Source organism: Dipodomys merriami, unplaced genomic scaffold, assembly GCF_024711535.1.
Source record: "Dipodomys merriami isolate MVZ:Mamm:240054 unplaced genomic scaffold, mDipMer1.0.p SCAF_2, whole genome shotgun sequence".
Lineage (NCBI taxonomy): Eukaryota > Metazoa > Chordata > Mammalia > Rodentia > Heteromyidae > Dipodomys > Dipodomys merriami.
The window spans coordinates 61,564,773-61,586,930 of record NW_027203381.1 but is presented as its reverse complement, the minus strand read 5'-3'; the positions used below and the strand labels follow the sequence as shown (position 1 = coordinate 61,586,930).

Below are 22,158 nucleotides of genomic sequence, written 5' to 3'. Positions count from 1 at the left end.
GTTGTGGGGTTTGAACTCAGGGCCTGGGCACTGTACCTGAGCTTTTGCTCAAGGCTAACACTCTACCACTTTGAGCCACAACACCACTTCCAGTTTTCTGGTGGTTAATTGGAGATAAGGATCCCACAGATTTTCCTGCCCAGGCTGGCTTCAAAACATGATCCTCAGATCTCAGCTTCCTGAGTAGCTAGGATTACAGGCACCACTGGTACCTCCTAGCTGTAGAGGACTATTTCTAACATGTGTATTACCTCAATATCTAGGGAAAGTCTGTGAGAAGACAGAAGGTCAGCATGTATTTGGTCCCCGTGTCCAAATTCCCTTAACATGCAGTCTGAGAGACTGCATGCAGAAGACATTTGGAAAGTTACAAGTGGGAATGTGTCTAACAATCATTAGTCCTTACCAGAGGTTCTGAATACTCTTGGTCTCTATGTGAATTGATACCGTTTGTACCAGAGATTATTTTGAAGTCTTTGTTTTTTAATTATGCTTTTTGACAATAGACCAACAAAATGGAAATATCAAGAACCAACATCAGGACCACATAATTCTCTCACAGTGGGTCGTAGTCAAGGAGAGCAGTCAGGTCATTTGTTTTAATTCTAAGAACTACAGAGCAACCACTTACTAGCATTCTTTGGTCCTCATATTGCTGTCTGAAAGTTTGAGACTAGTAAAAGTCAGCTGGGGTATAAGCTTAGTGAAGTAATAAGTCATTCAGTTGTTCATCCAACCAACATTGTGAGAGGCATTTTATGGGCTAGGAATTGCCCTGTGCATAGGACTCTTAACATAGAAGAAAGTAACATGGTCACTTCTTCATGACCTTCAAGAAGGTCAGATTGTAGTCTATTGTTGGACTCAATGATAATACTTGATAGAGAGGATCTGACTCCTGGAGAAACATGGAATATGAGAACCTAAGAGGACTTGAATCTTAATGGGATCCAGAGGGAAAAGTGAAGCCCTCAGGTACACAATGGAGGAGAAAGAAGTGTGTTATCAGAGGTAGATTCTGACAGATATGCTGTGCAGAGGGTGGCGGGGGATAATGTGTCCAAAGATACAGATGACAGAGATCATGATGAGAGCTACAGAGGTAATGAGGTATCATGAGTGTTTAGTCCATAGAAGACCTTTCATAAATGCAACTTGGTTTTTCTTGTAATAACATACCTACACATTTTATTTTTTCATCTCTATGACTAAAGATGTCAATATTAAATTTAAAAATGTATTTTAGTAATGTAACTCTAAAGTTACTAAAAATCCCTGTTCTCATTTATAATTCTCTCAACAGGATATACTTAGTCGTTGGAAAGGCATACAATTTTATTGTTCAAATAGAATTTATGATATTCTCAACAAGATATACTTAGTCATTGGAAAGACATACATTTTATAGTTCAAATATATGGAGGAAAATGATTATAGATGTATAATATAGGTGACTATATAATCTTTTTCTTTTTCATGAAACAATGACTCTTCCTTGTTCGTGTCAGATTTTACTATCATATGACTTCAAATTTTTTTTTGTCAGTCATGGGGCTGAACTCTGGGCCTGGGCGCTGTCCCTCAGCTCTTCAGCTCAAGGCTAGCACCCTACCACTTGAGCCACAGCACCACTTCTGGCTTTTTTTCTGCTTATGTAGTGCTGAGGAATCAAACCCAGGGTCTCATGCATGCGAGGCAAGCACTCTACCACTGAGCCAACTTCCCAACCTCCTGACTTCATATTTTGAATGAATACAATGTTATGGTTTGGACTGCAATCTCCAATTTTCTCCACATACCTTTCTTTGATTATTTTAGGCTTCTCACATCAGAATTTTCTACTCATTTGGAGGCAGGATTACAGAAGTGTTATGAAGTATCAACATTATAGGGAACTTACTCAGTTACCTTGTTAATAAAAATAAAATGAGAGCAATAACTTCCAATGCATATTTTTTATTTTTGTGAGTTCTTTAGTAATGTATGCAATAGCTCAAAAACATCCTGCTTTTTCAAAGAAATATTGACCCATATCACACAAATTACAGCACAACATTATATGGATATTGCCAACTTGTCAGATTTACTGTCCAGTAACCACTTACAAGTGTGAATACAGATAAAACAAGATAGAAAAATCAGGAATTTGATGTGCAGTTAGTGTATTTTTCAACAGATTCAAAGAAGCACTGAATCCTTCATTCTTCCTTCTTTCCTTCCTTCCTTCCTTCCTTCCTTCCTTCCTTCCTCTTTTCCTCCCTTACTCCCTCCCTCCTTCCTTTCTTTCCTCCTTCCTTCCTTCCTTTCCTTCTGTTCATGAAATAAAATACCTCACTAAGTATGATGGTACACATCTGTAGTCCCAGTTACTTAGGAGGCTGAATTAGAAGGTCTGTTGAAGTCTAAGAGTTAGAGACCAGCCTAGATATAGGAAGACTCTGTCTCCAAACTAAACTTGCATTTGTTCAGAGTTTTGTCAATCATAATATGCAGCTTCCCTCTTTCCCCCTCCAGAGCATACAATTCATCATTCCCATTTGCAGTGACACAAAGTTGACAAAGATTGTTGCAGTGTAGGTTGTAAGTGACAGACTCTGTCATCACTCAGAGACTGGTTCTACTTGCCATCTGTGCTTCTTCCATTATCTACCCCCAGATGGTCTCTGAGATCCTGCCATGAGATCAGGAAAGTGCCAGGATCTTAAAGAACAGCTGTATTTTATTGAACCTAAGTCAATGGCCTATGCAGTTTTGGACTTGATACTGAAAAGGTTACCTGTTGAAGGATACTAAGCGGCTGATAGCCAAGAAGGCAACAAAACAGATCCTGTGTGAGACCCACCATATCTGGCCCCTCACTGCACCCCTGCATCAGCAGGGGGTGCATCTGCACCCCCTCACGGTGCAGAGGTCTGTATCTCAGCTAATCTCACTTCTGCTGAGATTGGAATAAGGTGAGGAGCTAGCTGATAGCGGTAATTCTTTTTTTTAATGTTTTTTTAGATATATGATAGCTTTATTTTTAATTCTTTTTTTTGTGAAAATACTGTACAGAGGGGTTAAAATTACATGAGCAAGGTAATGAGTACATTTCTTTTTTGGGGGGGGGGTTCCGGTCATGAGGCTTGAACTCTGGGCCTGGGCGCTGTCCCTCAGCTCTTCAGCTCAAGGTTAGCGCTCTACCACTTGAGCCACTTCTGGCTTTCTTCTTTTTGCTTATGTGGTGCTGAGGAATCGAACCCAGGGCCTCATGCATGCAAGGCAAGCACTCTACCATTGAGCCACCTTCCCAGCCCCAGCTGCAATTCTTATCTTGCCTTTTCCTATCTCTAGTCCCCTCTAAAGACATCTCGAAAGGATGCTAGAGCTCTCAGGGTGCTTTATAATTTGATCTGAAAAAAATCACTAGGTTATTTTTCAGTTGGTTAGTACTTCCTTCACAATGCTATCTAACTTCTCAAATTGTTAAGTATTTAATTCCAGTTACAAAGTTATTTGTTATACCCATGACATATTAGATTGCTAATTTAGCTATAAATAATGTATTACAATTTAAACCATTTTTCTCCAAGATAACTTTTTTCTAGAGAAAGATGGGAGATGAGGGATCCTCTTTTCCAAATTCCCAAGTCATTCCACGTGACCCTGCCAGTGTGACACTGGGACCTTTTTACCAAGAAATCCATGATATTAGCTATAAGGGGACTGAGAGAGCCAACTTGCTTCTACTCAGACTTCTTCTTGTGCTCACCACGAGTTCTTAAGGTACTCTCTCTCCCACTTCTCCCAAACACCTCCAAACTCTGCCTTTAAGGCCAGCGGTACCTAAAATAATGTCTGTGAATTATGAGAGTAGAGTTGGAGGCTCACCTCGAAGCTGCAGATATATGAAGAATTATGATCATCCACACTCTTCTGTGGTCCTGATCTCCAGGATGGCATATTGGCCTCTTAATACTTCAGTTACCAAGCTCCTCCCGTCATTTTCCTTTCTTTCACCATCTAATCTCCAAGACTGCTTCATTCCTTCAGAACTGTTTCTTCAGTATGTGTCTCCTTCCTGACCTAATGCCAATTTTAAAGCCCCCCTGTACCTCATTGGGTTTCTGGAGCAGTTGCCTAGTTGTCTCTGCCTTTTATTCCCCCTCAGAGTGTCTCTGAAGCAAGGACTGTAAAATCAGAGTGCTCTGTCCATGGTGGATGGAGCAGGCCAGTGTCCTGTAAATGCTGGACAGCCCTTGTCAAGAGCAGGCAGTGGACAATGCCAGTGCTCATTTATTTCTATGTTTCCTTAACCAGATTTCTCCCTGTCTGTCACTGATTTCACATTTTTCTTCACAAAGCTGTATTGTCAAACTATAGCTGCACATGGTCACTAGAAAGTGATGTCCTAGCCTTTAGTTCAGGGAAGATCACAGGCAATAACACCTAAGAGGAAGCTGGCTGGACCTCAAAACACACAATACACCCACACACTGGGCAAGGGCAACGGCTCTTCCAGCGTATTTCTTAGCAGAGGTACCCAGAGCATTTGTCTGGAGCCCTCATGGACACATATAACTTGCTTTGAATCTTTGTGACTCTTGTTTCTTCACCATTGCTTTCTCACAGCTGGGGCCAAGTGAGGAGGAGGAATACCAGGCCTTGAAACCAGAAGATCCCTGGTGACCTCAAATAACTCTCTCATCACCTTTTGGAGCCTAGTTTCTCACCAGTTAAATGAGGATAATGAACATTTACTATACTCACACAAGGAATTGAAAGCATGTATCATATTGAAATGGAAAATGGAGAAAGTGGGCTACTTGGTTTTAAAGTCAGAAGAACTGGAGTTTAGAGAATCAAACTGCAATATTCACTGTGTGTCTAATCTAGGCCTAGTCAGCGAACTTCTCAGAATCCAAGCATTTTTATCTGGTAAAGCTGATTATATAAGACTTATATAAGGCTATTGTTAGTCAGGTGAGACAACGCCCATGAATCATAAAATGTATTATGGACATGATGTTATTATATTATCCTACTGTTAATGGCATGCTTTCTAGAAGGTAGAGGTTATGTAATCTCTGCTCCATACAGGCTAGCCCAGCATCTTGCTCTTTAGAGGTATTCACTGAGCATTGTCTGGGATTCAGCATGTTGAGCCTCTTGACCCTGTCTGGTGGGGAGATCATGCCCCTGGGTCATGTGTGATGCAGGGCAGGAAAGTCCCAGTGGCAGGGATCCTAGCCTGTCTGGAGACAGTCTTTTTCTGTGGGTGGTCTGGACATAAAATAATATTCAACTATGAATCAGGCCCCAACAAGGGTTCATGTACCACAAGATGAGGCAGATCCTTCCCAGGTGAGAGCACTTACAGAATGCCTGGAAGCATTTGCTTAGGATTGTCTGTTTCTATAGGGTATTCACACAGGGTTTTTAAGGTGTGTGTGTGTGTGTGTGTGTGTGTGTGTGTGTGTGTGTGTGTGTGTGTGTGTGTGTGTGTGTGTGTGTGTCTTTGGATCATTCAGATTCTTCAGCCAACTCAGCCATACCTTTACTAGAGGTAAAGAAAAGTAGCAAGAGTGTGGGACTGGAATCATAACACCTGATTCTGCTCTGCCTCTTTTATGCCCGGCCTGTTAAGCAGTTTCATGTTTCTGAATGTCAGCTTCACCCTACCTCACCAGTGAGTGTGTGTGTGTGTGTGTGTGTGTGTGTGTGTGTGTGTGTGTGTGTGTGTGTGTGTGTGTGTGTGTGTGTGTGTGTGTGTTAGCTATGGCAGGTGTTTAGGAGAAGAAAGCTCATGATATCTGTGGAAGTGTCTCCTCTTGCTTCAGGGACTCTGACATAAGGAAGGCCTCTATTCCTACAGTCAGGGTCTATTGCTACTTGTATCACTATTGGCAGCACCTGCTGCTGGAAAGGTTTATTTTTATGACTCCTGGGAACTGGACTCTGCCATTCCACACAGGTGTTCATTGAGTTCTAGAAGTACAGTGACTAAGACTTTCATGGATCGAAATAAATGAGTAGGACACTGTGACCTGGTAGACAAGTTTAAGAAAACTGTGATTTAAACTTGCTAGGACTATAAAAATTAGTGATAGGGACTTAGGCTTTATCTGGTAACAAGACTAGTAGGAGAACAAACATTTCACCTGACCTAAAAGAGCCTGTGATTTTATCTACTCTGCCAAGTTTAGAGTATAAGGAACTTGGTGACCAGGCCATGTTTTGCTCATAATTGCATCTCACTGTGCCTATAGACCATTTGATAATTTGTTCACAAAATTATGGTTGCATAAACAGTATATATATAAACATATAATTCCATAGAAAAAAGATAAGACAAACATTAACATTGTCGTAGAAACAACATTATCTTTGTAAGATGGGATTGTAAGTTGTCTTCTTTTATATTTCAATTCTATAACTTTCCACATGTAACATATATTATTTGTGGTATTAAAAACATTAAGATGTATATATAAATATATAATTACATTTTCAAAAATCTCTCTTTTTTCCTTTTGGCTTATCATAGTAGATTACTACAATATAGATTTTGGAGTTTGAGAAAAAATAAAATGTTAATATCTATACAAATTGAAATACTTGCAGAAATTGTCATCTGGAAGCAATACTAGATGGTGTTTTGTTCCCAATGACATACAAATCAGATAAATATGAAATGCTAGCATATAGTGCAAACCCCGAACGTCTTCACTTTCTTTTTTTCCTGTTAGTTCCAATAAAATTGAAGACAAGTTAAATACTGGAATGTAGAGACATGGATCACCAAGTCATAGGCTATCAATACCATGAAAGAAGTATTCTTCAGCCCCATCTTTGTGCCCTCAGGCTCACAGTTTATACTGAATCAGTTCAAAGCTACTCCCCTTCCAGGTCCTCGATTTCATCCAGGACAAAAGGAAATCCAACTAGAATGTTGCTAGAGGCCCTCTACCCTGGTGACATTCTATTCTGAGGGAAACATTCATGAATGGGAATTGCTGAATAGGAATGGGAAATTAATCACCTTAGCTACTCCTACTTCAATCTCTGGATTCCTTTTCCCCTTTAGATTTGAAACAAGAAAGAACTGTTATAAAGTCCCTGTCTAGGGTACTTTGAGATGTAGCAGGGGCTGGTGGAAAAGATAGCTCTGTGTCGCAAGAGTGAAAAATGTTAATGAGCTTGGACTAAAGTACCAGGAAGATTGGGATATTCACTAGGTCCAGCAACAGCACATTAGGGCCAGTAGAGCCTCAGCTAACCAAACTCCCGCTGCCTTGCTTTAGCATCCAACAGCTGAGATGTGGAGTGTTGTGGGTTCTGGCAAAACACTGGGATGAAAACTCATACCAAAGAGTCCTAATGCTTCATGGATGGGAAGACACAATGTATGGGGGACTCTTCTCACATCTACTAGTATCAGTTTAGAACTAGAGGATTTCTCTTAGTGGAGCTTTAATTTCCTCATCTGTGAATGACAGTTTGGATGAGATAAAGTCATCTCCTCCAAGACTAGCCATAAAGTAAAATATTACAATACCCTCTCATAGTTTAGCTTATACGGATCATTTGTATCATATCCATAATGGATACTTAATGACGCATTGAATGTAAGATGGATACTTTTCCATCTTGCATGAATAGTAAATCGCTTGAGTTTGTCTGCTCAGAGGTTCAATGCCACAGAAGCAAATATAGGTGTTTGACCTTGCTGCTCTGGCGTTTCCCTTGAATGTTCTAGGCATCTGACCTTGCTGTTAATGCAGCAACTTTGATTTCTCATCATTTTTCTTCTACACATTTACTTTTTCCATATTTTTCTTTAGCTTCACTTTCTTCTTTCCATGTGCATATTTAAAGTTTGGCAGATTACATATAAGACAGAGGTTTTTAATTTCCTGTAGTCCTAACATATAGTGGAATAGGGCAAGTCCAATTGCCCTGTAGTCAACAACCTATAGTACTCCACAGCACCAAATTTTTGGATTTGAAAACCAAACTTGGATTTTTATTCTAATTTGATAACTAGAAGGTGACAGCCACATTAAAAATTAAAAGAGGTTAGGTTTTCTACATGCAAAAGTATAGTTTAAGAGGTGTATTCCATTGTTCATATAAAAAGTTAGTTACTTGTGGTGGCATTCTATAGCCCCAGCTCAGAAGGCTAAGGCAGGAAGGTTGTGAGTTCAAGGCCAGACAGTGCTACATGGGGAGATCTTGTATCCAAATGAGGGTCTCTTCCCCGCCCCCCTCTCACACACACACACACACACATACACACAAAGTGTTAAACACTAATTGCATGCTTGGCACCTGTGTGGGAACTCTTCCCTTGAGTCAGGCTCAGCCCTCTACTCAGAGAGACCCACAGAATAGAGTTCCACCCAGGGAGAGGCATCTGTCTGGGCTGGGAAGAAAAGCAGGCTTGTCCAGGGGTGTGTTACATTGTTAGTATTTACTGCTCCCAGAGAGCATGCTGATGGCTTTCAGGTGATACATACTTGGCAAGTCTCTTGTCCAGTAATACAATCTTGATTATGGAGCACTGGCAATGTAAACTTCCAGTCTGCAAAGAAAGGTAGAGTAGCTACCTAGGAATTAAAATGTCCATTGTCATCAACTCTCCCTCAACTTTATCAAAAGGTAATTTTGTTTCAAACTGAGTTTCTGGGTCACTCATTCATTCCTGGAAGAGGCCTTTCCTTCAAAAGGCATCTCAGGGTAGGACCACTGCTGGTCCTACCAGCAAGAGGGGAGACAATGGGAAGATATCCACAGCCCCATTTATAGATCTTAAATAAGAGAGTATATAGAAACTGAATGGCATGCAGAATATTCAACAAATATCATGTCATTTTCTTATAAAATGAAGATACCATCCTTCCAAGTTTCTCATGTGTCTGTTATCAGTTACTTGTGTTGTATGCTTGTTCTTGTGCACAGACAAGTGATTACAGACACTGAGATTAAAAAGAAAATTGTGGGGGGAAATTTATTTTCATCATTTTCCATACAAATCACCAAAGACACTTTATATCTTTGAAGAGGAGCTCATTGATCCTTTCCAGTCTGAGAATTCTGGAGGTATATGAAAGTGGCAGTTGATTTCTGGCTTTTCACAATCATGTTTTAGACACAAAATACCCCCTTAGCCTTACACAAAACCTAGAGGCATTCAGAGCTGAGATATTCTTAGAAATCTTATATCTGAGATGCAGAGAGGAGGGAACTTGTCCAAGGTCACCCAAATGGTTAGAAAGAGGGAAAGGATGAGACTTATATCCTGATTCCTCAGCTAATGACAATGAGACAATGAGTTGCCACAGAGTGTTGGCCAATTCATCCTATAAGCTTGGAAATTTCCTCTTGACTTCTGGGCACTGGCTTTTCCATGTGATACTAGATGGTGAGGATAATTCATGGTCCACACCTCATGCAGACTACTGTGGATTAACCAGGCTGCAATAAGTCTTCTGCCCCCTGGAGTTGGGCATCATTCATGTATTACATAATAATAATCATCTCAGTATTACAAGGGGACGTGTATTGTAATTATGAAATGGAAGGAGCTTTCTTTCTTCTGGCATGTAATCTATTAAGGAACTGAGTGGCCTAGAATTAACTACTCAGTCCCTTCATCTAGAATATGGTCCAGAGCAACACAAAGCTCCTTCTAGACCTAATAAATATTCAAAGATCTCTCTGTTACTTCAGTTTAGTCTTTAGCTATGGGATAAGTGCAGTCTTCTTTCTTTCTTTTTCCTTTCTCTTTCTTTTCTTCTTTCCCTTCCTTTCTTCCCTCCTTCTTTCCTTCCTTCCTTCCTTCCTTCCTTTCTCTAGTTCTTTCTTCCTTCCTTTCTCTAGTTCTTTCTTCCTTCCTTTCTCTAGTTCTTTCTTCCTTCCTTTCCCTCTTTCTTTCTTCCCTCTTTCTTTCTTTCTTTCTTTCTTTCTTTCTTTCTTTCTTTCTTTCTTTCTTTCTTTCTTTCTTTCTTTCTTTCTTGCCATTATTGAACTCAAGGCCTGAGCTCTGTCCCTGAGCGTGTGTGTGTGTGTGTGTGTGTGTGTGTGTGTGTATTTGGGTCTGTGTGTCTGTGCCTGTGTGTGTATATGATTAATTTGAGCTATGACTCTCGTGTACTTTTCTGCCCAGGCTGACTTCAAATCATGATTCTCAGATCTCACCTTCTGAGCACTAGGATTATAGGCATGAGCCACTGGTGCCCAACCTAAGTGCACTTCTTAATGCCAGGGACTCATAACACCTGGAAGTCATCAACAAGGAAATTTTAAAAGCTAATGGGAATGAAATTCTAAGTGAGAAAGAGATATAAATTTCTTTTTAATTCTAAGTTAGAAAGGGATATAAATTTCTTTTTAATCCATGCTTATCTAGTCTAAAACAATGACGAAGTAAAGATGTACTAAATATGTTATTTTGGGATGAGTCTCCTCTTTCCATTTTGGTCAGGAGGAACATTTCTTTCCATGGACTCCATTGATGGATATTTATTGACAAGCAGTGAAGAAAAGCCAGGATTAGTGGATCTATGCCAAAATGGAAGGCCAGTTTTTTTGTCTTTATCTCTGGGTCTTTGTCTTTTTCTCTGGGACTAATAGACACCATGGAAAGCTTTGAGCCCTGGCCAAGGAGTTGAGGAGGCCTGTTACTGACTGGCTATGTTAGCTTTGGCCTAGCTTGTTCTACTGTGAGCATCAGTGAGAGGCAGGGAAGGGGGTTAAGGGTGATTTTCCAGTCATTTAAGGGCTAGCATTTCACTACTGGTTCCTCTGGGTTTTCAGCAGCATCTCCAAAGCAAGCATCCCTGACCAAGCTTATCTCCCAGCCCAGAGATCCCTGTTTCTTTCCTCTTAAGAGTAGCAGCATGAGAATCATGTTTAAGCCATTTGCAACTGCACAAAGTATTTGTGTTCCAATAATTTTTTAAAAGCTTGCAATAAATAAAGCCAAAGGCAATCCTTTAGGACTGTAATTAAAGAGACATCAGTGGTAGGGGTTGATGGTGGAAGGGGAGTTGGAAGAAGGAGACTGGGCTTTCTTTTGAAATCCTGCACAGCCCAAGAAAACAGTGCAATGGTACCTTAAAATGGCTGAGCTGACAATGCATTCATGACATCACTTTCACATTTAATAAGTTTCCTCCAGGAATTCTTTATCTGTGGAGACTGGTGCAAGCTTGTACATTCCTTGAGATTGCTTGCAAAAATAAACTTTTTTGTTGTTGTTGTTGGTGGTGGTTGTGGGGCCTGAACTCTGGGCCTGGGCACTGTCCCTCAGCTCTTCAGCTCAAGGCTAGCGCTCTACCACTTGAGCCACAGTGCCACTTCCAACTTCTTCTGTTTATATGGTGCTAAGGAATCGAACCCAGGGCCTCATGCATGTGAAGCAAGCACGCTACCACAGAGCCACCTTCCCCGCACATGAACTTCTTCTTATTTCAGAAACTTGGGAATTAATCTGTGGATAAAAGAGTTAAAATGTCACTGGCCTCATGAGACAGGCAAGCTCTGGCTGAACGTTGGAGGGACAAACATGCAGAGATGGACAAAGTTCTCCAGGCTCAAAGGCTTGTTTGGGAAGAGAATCACAAAAGTTTAGATGCTTTTGCTAAAATGGATCTGATTTATTCACCCTGGGAACAGAAAGATGCAGAGGAATTTGAAGAACTAGCTAAACCTGAGGTGTGCTCTTGCTTCATTTCTGCCATCAGCTTTGTTTCCAGGCTTGTGTATGTATGGGGGGGGGGTTGTGGGTATGTGGGTGGATGTGAGTGGGTATGTTAAAGGGAAATACATCAAAGCCTTTGCACTTGACTACACAGGGTACTGGCTGGTGAAAGAATGTCCAGATGGCTAGGAGGCTGTAAAGAATAGGAAACTCCGCTGAGCACTGGTGGCTCATGCCTTTAATTCTTGCTATTCAGGAGGATGAGACCTGAGGATAAAAGCCAATCCAGAAAGAAAAGTCCATAAAACTTCTATGTCCAATTACCTAGCAAAATGTAGGAAGTGGAGGAATGGCTCAAGTGGTAGAGCACTAGCCTTGAGTGAAAAAGCTAAGGGATGGCACTTAGGCCCTGAGTTCAAGCCCCAGTCATGGCATACAAACAGAAAGAGAGAGAGAGAAGGGGGGAAATCCTTTGAATAGAGGCTCACCAAAGCACAGGTAGAGAGGAAGCAGAAAAATAAGGAAGGAACAGGAGTTGTTGGAAAGAGAAACAAAGAGACAGGACACCAGACAAGCAAAAGTCCCAAGGACAGTGCAAAAAGGCCTAAATTAGGAGACCACTGGGGCCCAAATCACTTCATTAACCATGGCTTCCGTGTACTCACTGTTGTAACACAAACCTTTCGGTTAATATCCCTGCCTCATGTTGTTGTGAAGACTAAATGAAACAGAGTCACTTGAAAGTTTAGGGTTCTGTACTTGGCACAAAATAGGCAATGAATCAACATTTATTATTTTTAAATGTTTAATTTAAGTACATTTTAATGAAAACCCTAGATCTCTGTGTGATTCCCAAACTGGTTCACCCTGTCTCCCACAAACACTTAACTGTCACCAGGAACTGTGAACAGTACATTATGTCTGGGAGATGGTATACATTGGCTCACATTCTTTTTAATGCTAAACAGCACAATTTCAAAATGCTGGGAAAAGCCAGAGCCAAAGTAAATTCCCTTCTCCCCCTCTTCTTCCCCTCTTTCTCTTTGTCTCTTTTTTCTCTCTCTGTCTCTTTGTATCTGTGTCTCTCTTTGTCATTTTCCCTCCCTCTCCCTCCTCTCTCTCTCTCTCTCATACACACACACACACACACACACACACGCAAAAGAACTTCCAAACCCTGGAAAGCAGACAAGAGAGAGAGAGAAAAAAAAAGAAAAAAGAAAAAGAAAGAAGAAAAGAAAGAAGCAGGCCCGGCCTCCCGTTGCTTCACATCTTGAGCATAACTGAGTTCACTTCAAAAACACAAGGTGCACTGTCAGAAGTGCCTTGGGCAAAGTTTGTACTTTGCTTGAATTCTCACTTTTGTTTACCAAGGTAATAAACCCGTCCTCCACTGCTCCAGGTGTAAAGCTATTATGAAAAGGCATATTTGTCTTTCACCCCACCTCAGATGCACTGTTCATGGGGCACCCTGCACTGGGGGAGCCGCCAGGATTTATTTACAGAGAAAAGCTGCCAGGCACAGAGAGTCTCTAGGGTGGGAAAGGCTGAGACCCTGTACAGACCTGGCCATCTCATATTGCCCTTTCTCTTCATCCAGGGGCACCTTCAGACACCAGGGCTGGCCTTATTTGCCCTGACAAATAACTCAGCCTGCCAGCCACTCTCCAGGGGCTTTAGGCTTCTCTGTTGAAACAAGTTATGTCCCTGTTGGCTTTCTCTCCTAAATTTTCCAACCAACCTGTCACCGACATACTTTATCCAGTCAGACCAATGTGAGTAAACGTGGCAGCTGCAGAAACTTTTGTTCCAGTCCTGTGCCTGAAAAATCTCCATGATTTTAGCTTTCCTCCACCCGCTTCTCCTTCACATGGGCTGATCACACCCCAAAGGGTTATCTGAGGCCTGGGGTGAGTGGGAGGAAACTTTCACCCAAATCTCTGACTGAGCTAAATGGCCTGGAACCCACTCTAATTCATTGGCTGAAATCTTGGCATGGGAAGGAGAAAAGAATGTATGGAAAAGGGCAGGCTCAGAACACCGAGGCTGTTAGCCTGGGCAAGTGGGAGAGTTCAGGAAAGGCTCACTCTGATGTTGCTGACTTCAGAGTGGTCTGGAAGACCACCCAGAAACATGCAGTAAGCCACACAGCCACAGCAGCAGTTGCCTGACTAACACACCTGAGCTGAGAACACAGGCAATCTTCGCTGGCCTCAGCAGCCAGTGGGTCTAGTCAATTACAAGCACTCAAAAAGGCTTATTGAACAGGGAATGAATCCCATCTTGATCACTTAAAAAAAAAAAGCTAGCTATTGTGCAAGATATTCAGACTCATTATCTGTAAAATGGGAATCATAATAGTAATTACCTCTCAGAGTTGTTGTAAAGAAGGATCGAGTGAAGAGCCCTTTGTAAACTCTACAAAGCTGTGCAAACATTGATAGTGACAACAATATAGAACACATTATTAAGAACAATTTACAACTCAGTGCTAGTGGCTTATTCCTGTAATCCTAGCTATTCAGGAAGCTGAGTACTAAGGATCAGAGTTTGAAGCCAGCCTAAGCAGACAAATCCAGGAGACTCCTATCTCCAGTTAACCAGCAAAGAAGCTGGAAAGGGGGAGGGTGGTTCAAATGGTAGAATACCAGCCTTGAGCAGAGACAAGCAAGAATGTACGGCCCAAAGTTCAAGCCCCAGTATTGGCAACACACACACACACACACACACACACACACACATACACACACACAGAGGCATATACACACAAACAACAAAAACAAAGACACATGATTTCAGATCCTGCTTTGCCAGTCGTTGCTTCCTTTGTACAGCCTAGAAACTCCATACAACAACTACTGAACGTCAGGGACAATGGAAGTGCATTTGGTATATAGTGGTTAAAATAACCCTTTCCTCTCTAGGTACTTCATTGAGGAGCATAGAGGGTGGGAAAAAAGATATCCTATCACTGAACACCTTATTGCTGTGTGGCTAATATTCAATCATTCATTTACTATTCATTGAAGGCCAATTATGAACCTGATACTATTCTTGGCACTGGGGATTGTTTTAGTTAGTCAGGATAATATAATGAGTCAATGTAGAACTTATTTCTTATTCATCTAACAGTTCTGGATGGAATGTAGGTTGCTGGGGCAACTCTCTTGCACTTAGTCATTTGAGGGCCCAAAGTTCTTTCATCTTGTTCCTCCACCATTCCCTAGGGCCCTGTTAGTACCTGACAGGAGAGGAAAACTTGCAGGAGTGGGCATGGGAGGTTTTCACAGCCATGCCTGGAAGCTGGGCCTTGTATTTTCACTTAAGTTCTATCAGCTAGAACTCTGTCACACCTACCTGTAAAGGAAATGAGACCTGCTTTGTTCCCAGGGAGAAACAGATTTTGGTAAACACCTGGTCTATGCTAACAAAAAGATATATCAAGAACTCAGACAGAATCCCTGCTTCAAAAAGCTCGCAGGCCAGGGAAGGTTATACTAAACAAGTAAACACAGAACCAAGATCGCCTCAGATAATATGAAAAAAGTAAAATAAGGAAATTGTGGAGACTGAGGTGAGGAGCACCTACTTAGATGGAAAAAGAAACAATCTGACCACGTGAGACAAGCTGAGACCCAGATGAAGTCAACTCATCAATCAAATAAGGCAGAAACAAGCATCCAGGAGACCATGCCAGGTACAGGAAATCCATACTCTCATCGCTGACTTCCAGCTAGGCAGCCAATGGGAAGTGTTGGAAGGATGCTGGCAAACAGGAGGGAGGAAGACAACTGGATGTATCTCTCTTTCCCTTTCTACCTCAACAGGCTTCTCTAGTGGGGTTATGGGTCCTCCTTGGTTCCAGCTCCTGCTGAACAGACCCACCATGGTCCATTGGCCTCTGGGCTCCAATAACACAACCTTCATCCTGTGTCCCCCTGGTCTAGCCTAGTAGCACCAGAACAGCAATCTCTGCTCTTGCCAATATCTGGGTTAGTTCCTCCAATTTTCGATCACCCGCGTAATTAATGACTTGTACTCAATAATCTCTGCTTAAACACTTGAAGCAGCATTAATTTCCCTAATTGGACCCTGAGGGTGCATACAAAACATTTGCTTCAGGAATGCCCCTTGGCATCAGGCATCAGGACTGGCACATGAAGACCAACAGAGACAGTATTGGTTCCTTGTTGCTGCTGTAACAACAAAAATTCATTAATTCTTTTTTTTTGGGGGGGGGGTCCAGTTGTGGGGCCTGAACTCTGGGCCCGGGTGCTGTCCCTCAGCTCTTCAGCTCAAGGCTAGCGCTCTACCACTTGAGCCAGAGTGCCACTTCTGGCTTTTTTTCTTTTTGCTTATGTGGTGCTGAGGAATCGAACCCAGGGCGTCAGGCATGCAAGGCAAGCGCTCTACCACTGAGCCATCTTCCCAGCCCCATCATTAATTCTTTTTTGTGTGTGCCAGTACTGGCCTTGAACTAAGGTCTCATGCTTTCATTTAGCTCTTCCACTCAAGGCTAGCAATCTACCGCTTGAGCTACACCTCTACTTCTAGCTGGTTAGTTGGAGACAATAGTCTCATGGGCTTTTCTGCCAGGGCTTTCTTTGAACCTCAACCCCAGATCCCAGCCTCCTGAGTAGTTAATATTACAAGCATGAGCCACTGGCACCCAACACAACATATTGTCTTATAGTTGTGGAGATCCAAAATCTGAAAGTGGTCTCATCAGACTAAGATCCAGGAAACTGTAAGGAAAAATCCATTTCAGTCTGGACTGAAAAATCTACATGAATTACATGGCTCATGGCCTCCTTCCCCATCTTCAATGCCTGCAATGTCAGGCAGAATCTTTCTCAATATGCCACAGGGTGATTCAGGTCATCCCTATTTATGAACCTTAGTAATTCACGGGAGCCACAGATTTCCCTATTTCAAATCAGCTGGAATGAACTTAAGTCCATCTGCAACTTTTATTTTCCCTTGCCATGTAAAATGTCATGTTCTCAGCACTTGAGAATGGAACATGGATGTATTTGAAAAAGCACAGTTCTTCCTACAGAAAAATGATGGAGTAAATAAGCAGGAATGGAAGGAGGGAGGTTACAAACATTTGCTAAAGGAAGTGGGTGCCAGTGGCTCACACCTATAATCCTTGCTATGCCAGAGACTGAGATCTGAGATTTGTGGCTCAAAGCCAGCCTAGGTAGGAAAGTCTATGAGCTCTTATCTCCAATAACTGCCCAAAGGGGAGGGGAGGGGAGGAAGCTGGAAATGGAACTATGGCTAAATTGATAGAGCACCAATATTGAGCAAAAAAAGCTAAAGGAGAGCACCCAGGTCCTGAGTTTAAGTCTTAGTACTGTTAGGTTTTTAAAAAGAGGTAGCCGAGTAAGAACAGCAGCACGCACGTGGTATTCAGGTAAGGGGTAAGTTTATTCAGTAGATCTGCTGGGACCAGGCAAGGTTGGCACTCCAAAAGAGAGCATCTGGCCCTGGGTTAGGCCTTATATAGGGTAGGGGTGGGGAAAGGTGTGTCCAGGTAAAGGGAAGTGGGACCAGGAAAGAGGAGGTGGGACAAGGTGGGGAAAAGGTGTGGTCACATCAGATTAAGATGTGACCTCAGTGGATGCAGATGTGACCTCTTCCAGGTGTCCCAGTTGCCTAGGTAACGCAGGTACTGGGCGAGGTCTGTTCGCCATCCAGGAATGGGCCTTACAAGTACTAGCACCAAGAAAAAAAAAGAAAAGAAAAAAAAAGAAAAGAGGGGGGAAAAAAGAAAAGGAAAAAAAAAAGTTTGCTAAACTGGGTACTGGTGGCTCACACCTGTAATCCTAGCTACTCAGGAGGCTGAGATCTGATGAGCATGGTTCAAAGCCATCTCAGGCAGGAAAGTCCATGAGACTCTTTAACAAACCACTCAGAAAACAGGAAGTGGTGCTGTGGCTCAAGTGGTAGAGCACTTGCCTAGAGCTGAAGAACTGAGGGACAGTGCCCAGGCCCAGAGTTCAAGTCTCATGACCGACAAAAAGAAGAAAAAGTTTGCTAAAGAAGACAGCAACATGGTGGATGTACGGCACAAGTTGATATTTACAGGAGAAATTGAATATGGTTGTGTTAGTGGTTGAAAGAGGTTCTCTCTGGCTATGATAGAAGCATGATTTACTGTTGCAAATCCCACAGTGTGTATTCTTGCTTACCACGCCTGGGATGCGATGCTGGGATACAGCCCCTGTTTGTCTCTCACTCAGGATGGCACGTAGGTTTCTTGTTTTCCCAGAGAAAGGTTCATTGCCGAGAGGGAAGTGGGTGAAGGCAAACTGTTGGCTGCAGCACGTGAGGCCCATCAGTTGCAATCCAGGGACAACTGGAGTTGATGCAGGCATTCCTTCCAAATGTAATCAAACGCCTCCTGTTGCCAGACGATGTGTTATTCAGTGGGGGGCTGGTGAGGCTTGTTGTGAATCTGAGATGCCTTCTGTAACTTTATCAGATGGGTACTGGGAGGAGAAAGAGGGAGAGCAGAGGGGGAAGCTCCCTTCACTGACAAATAAACTTCCAAACTGTAGCAGTTCCTGGAAAACTCTTGAAAGGGCTGTCAAGGAGGACCCTCCTCCCCCCCCCCCCACCCAGTGAGGTGGTGGGTGGTCAGTACCCAAGTAAGAGGGTTTGTGGCAGTGTAAATCAGCAGTAAATCAGCACACATAGCACCACCATTCAAGAAACATCCGAGGGGCTGGGAAGGTGGCTCAGTGGTAAAGCGTTTGCTTTGCATGCATGAGGCCCTGGGTTCAATTCCTCAGCACCACATAAGCAAAAAAGAAAAATCCGGAAGTGGTGTTGTGGCTCAAGTAGCAGGGCGCTAGCCTTGAGCTGAAGAGCTGAGGGACAGCACCCAGGAACAGAGTTCAGGCTCCACGACCGGACCCCCCCCCCAAAAAAAAAGAAAAGAAAGAAAGAAAGAAAAGAAAAGAAAAAGAAAAAAAGAAACATCCGAAGTCCTGCTCTCCTACTTGGTGGGGAGATGCTTTTGAAGAGGACCCCATGTGATTAAGTACAGAATAGCCCTCTAAGCAAAGTTAGATGAGAAATGACTTTCTTTAAACTGGCACCAATTGGGCTGGAATTCCTACCAGCACCCTTCCCACACATTCCTACGGCAGATTTAGAGGGAAAGGTCCTTGCTAGGGCTGATCTTAGGAGCAGGGGAGATTTGTCTTTGAGGGGCCTGGGCTCCGGGTACACGTCTTTCGTGACTACAACCCTGAGACCCACAGAATCTGATCTCTTTTTGCTTCAGAATTTTGTGAATCCCCTTGGGTACTGAGAACCTTTTAGAGAAATTTTTGGGACAATAGCCTATTAAGGCACTGTGTCTTGGTTGGGTATCTCCAACTATTACTGTCAGTTGGGAAAATTCTTTAGAAAGACAAGATAACTTTAACTATTAAGTGACAGATAAGGCAGTATAATAATGTGTGTATGTGTGTGTGTGTGTGTGTGTGTGTGTGTGTGTGTGTGTGTCTGTCTGTCTGTCTGTCTGTCTGTCTCTCTGTGTGTGCGCATAAATGCCCGTAATGATCTTGAACTCAGGACCTGGGCTCACAGTCCCTTAGTTTGCTTGCTCAAGGCTGGCACTCTACCACTTGAGCCACTGCTCTACTTTTAGCTTTTTTGATGGTTATTTGGAGATAAGAGTTTCATGGACTTTACTGTCCAGGCTGGCTTTAAACCTCCATTCTCAGTTCTTAGTCTCCTGAGTAGCTAGAATTACAGGTATGAGCCACCAGCCCCTTGGCTAGTATGATTGTATCTTTTATTGGCACAGATATATTGCACTAGGGACCTATTTCCTCCTTATAGGTAATTCTATGTAGTTCATAAGAACCTTGAGCTATTAGTTCACTCCAAAAACGTATGATGGCAGACATAGGACTTCTCCAGAAGGATTGGGAGAAAGTTATGGAATGGAAGAGAGACTGACTTTTCACATCCTGCCCTTCTGTACCTATAGAATTTTGTAGAGTGCAGTATTAAATGCTGCATAATACTGTAGAATCTCAGCTACATAAAGTCAGAGAGGTAGAACAGGATATCTACAATGAACTTTATATAGGGCTCAAGGCTATGTCATAAAAGCATCTCTCTGATCTATACATTTTCTTATTATCGTTAAGTAGTTGTACAAAGAGGTTTCAATTCAACCTGTCAGCTTATGCGGACAATGCATCTTGGTTGGTCCATGTCACCCTGTTCATCCTTCTCCTCATCTCTTCCAGCCCCACCAGGAGTAAGTGCCCTTTACACTGAAAGGATGGACAAATGGTCCATAAACCAAACCATTTACAAGTATGAATTATATTATTCCTTCCAACTGAAACCTGACCTGCAATCCTAGAAAGATCTGCTTTTTAATAGAAAATTCTAGCCTAGCCAGATGTGGCAATATATGTTTATAATTTCAGTACTCTAAGAGTGGTGGCAGGAAGATTTTAGCCTAGGCTAACACATTAAGATCCTGTCTCGAAAAAGAAAACACTGAAAGAAAAGAAAGTTGAAGTTTGATTCTGAGTGACCTGCTAGTGAAGATCTCTGGACAGTCACCAGCCTGCTGCCTTACCTATTTGCTGAAATATTAGTTCCCAGAACTGGACAGTATGGACCTACATTGATTGAACTTGGCCCCAGACATGGGGAGGGCCACTCACTGTAGACGTTATTGTCGAACAGAGCGTGTAACACTGACACTGAGGAAACTGCCAGCCTCTTTTAGTTATGAAAGTGTCAGTTGTTGAAGACATGACCACTAGATATCCAGGGTTATAGACTAGTTGGAGAAAGAGGTAGTAGAAGAGGTTGAATTATTTTCAGGTATGATAGCCAAATTCTTGCCTTTGCCTAATCCTGTGACACTTTCTTTGAATAGGAGCTCATGTGTGTGAGAGAAATGCAGATTAACTCAGAGCCCAGCGGAGTCAAGTCTTGAAACTGGCATGCTGACTATATTCCCTGACAGTATTCATTGTTGGCTTTCATCACTGCTCTAGTGGCCCCTGTGATGTCACCATTCCACTCTGGACAGAAAAATCCATCCAGAAATGAATGTTCTTTTCCTTTGCTTTCCCAGGAAAAAGAAAAAAAGAAAATTTAGAGTAATATCATGGCTCAGGCCTGTAATCCTAGCTACTCAGAAGGCTGAAATCTGGAGAATCATGGCTCAAAGCCAGCAGAACAAGTCTGTGAGATTTCATCTCCAAAATAATTAGCAAAAAGCGTGTCTCAAGTGTTAGAGTGCCCACTAAGTGAGTGGACATGTAGGCCTTGAGTCCAAATCTTGCCACCAGATATAATAATAATAATTATAATTATAATAATAAAAGCAAATAGAGGGATAACATGCATATATTCTGTGCCTTTTAACTTAGGGTGTCTTTCACATGCATAACTCTTAGTCTTCTAACAACCCTAATTTGATGTGTGTATTAACATGAGTAAGGATTGTAGGAATAGTTATGAAGGAAAGGTATTACATGTTTTAGATTCATGAAGACCTTAAAGGTCAGCCAAAGCTGGATAATGAGGGTCACACAGCCAATCAATGATAGTATAGAGACTCAGATGGTGTTTTCTGCCTCCAAACCCAATGCACTTCTAGCTCTCCTTAGTTTCCAGTCACACCCCCATTCCAAGGCTGTTAGGAGTAGAGAGAGCTTCTCTGCCTAGTTTCCTCTCCTATCTGCCCTTAGCTATGTTATTCTATATAGTTTGTGTTGGGAATGTGAACAAAGAACTGCACTTCTCAACTAGAGGCAATTTTGTTTTCAGGGAACATTTGGCAATGTCTAGAGACCTACTAAGGTACCACAGATGGGGAGAAGGGAGTGGATGTCACCAGTACGAAGTGGAGTCAGAGAGGTAGCAAAACATGGTGCAGAGAACGGAGCAGCCTCTCCTAACAAAGAACTATTCAACCCCAAATGCTGATATTATCAAGGTGGAAAGACCCTAGGGAGAAATTAAAACAAATAAAGTGACAAATCTTTATCCTCAGCTTGCTATGCACATACGAAAATTTCTTTGAGTAACTCCTTTTAATAACCAACTATATATAAGCTGGGCACTGGTGGCTCATGCATGTCATTTTAGCTACTCTGGAGTCTGAGTTATGAGCATCACAGATCAAAGCCAGCCCAGGCAGGCTAAGTCCATAAGATTCTTATCTCCAATTAACCACCAAAAGCCAGAAGTGGAATTGTGGCTAAAGCAGTAGAGTGCCAGCCTTGAGTAAAAAAGCTAAGAAACAGCACCCTGGTCCTGAGTTCAGGTCCTAGTACTGTCACACACACATGTGTGCTCACACACACATCACATCACACATCACCCAAAAAACCTGAAAGATTTCTTATTTTCCTACCATAATGAAGATCTGGCTAGATATGTCAGAGCTGGAAAGAGAAAGAAGTGACTGCTCAGGACCA

The 22,158-nt window shown here is 42.3% G+C and overlaps 1 long non-coding RNA gene across 1 annotated transcript; it reads right to left on the bottom strand.

The window, feature by feature from the left end:
* Window positions 1-17,192: 17,192 nt before the first annotated feature.
* On the bottom strand, window positions 17,193-20,662 carry LOC138831640 (uncharacterized). The gene is made up of 3 exons (XR_011373407.1): window positions 20,573-20,662; window positions 17,881-18,180; window positions 17,193-17,404 (listed from the first exon to the last, which is right to left on the bottom strand). It is a non-coding gene; the product is annotated as an uncharacterized lncRNA (long non-coding RNA).
* Between the last annotated feature and the right edge of the window lie 1,496 nt (window positions 20,663-22,158).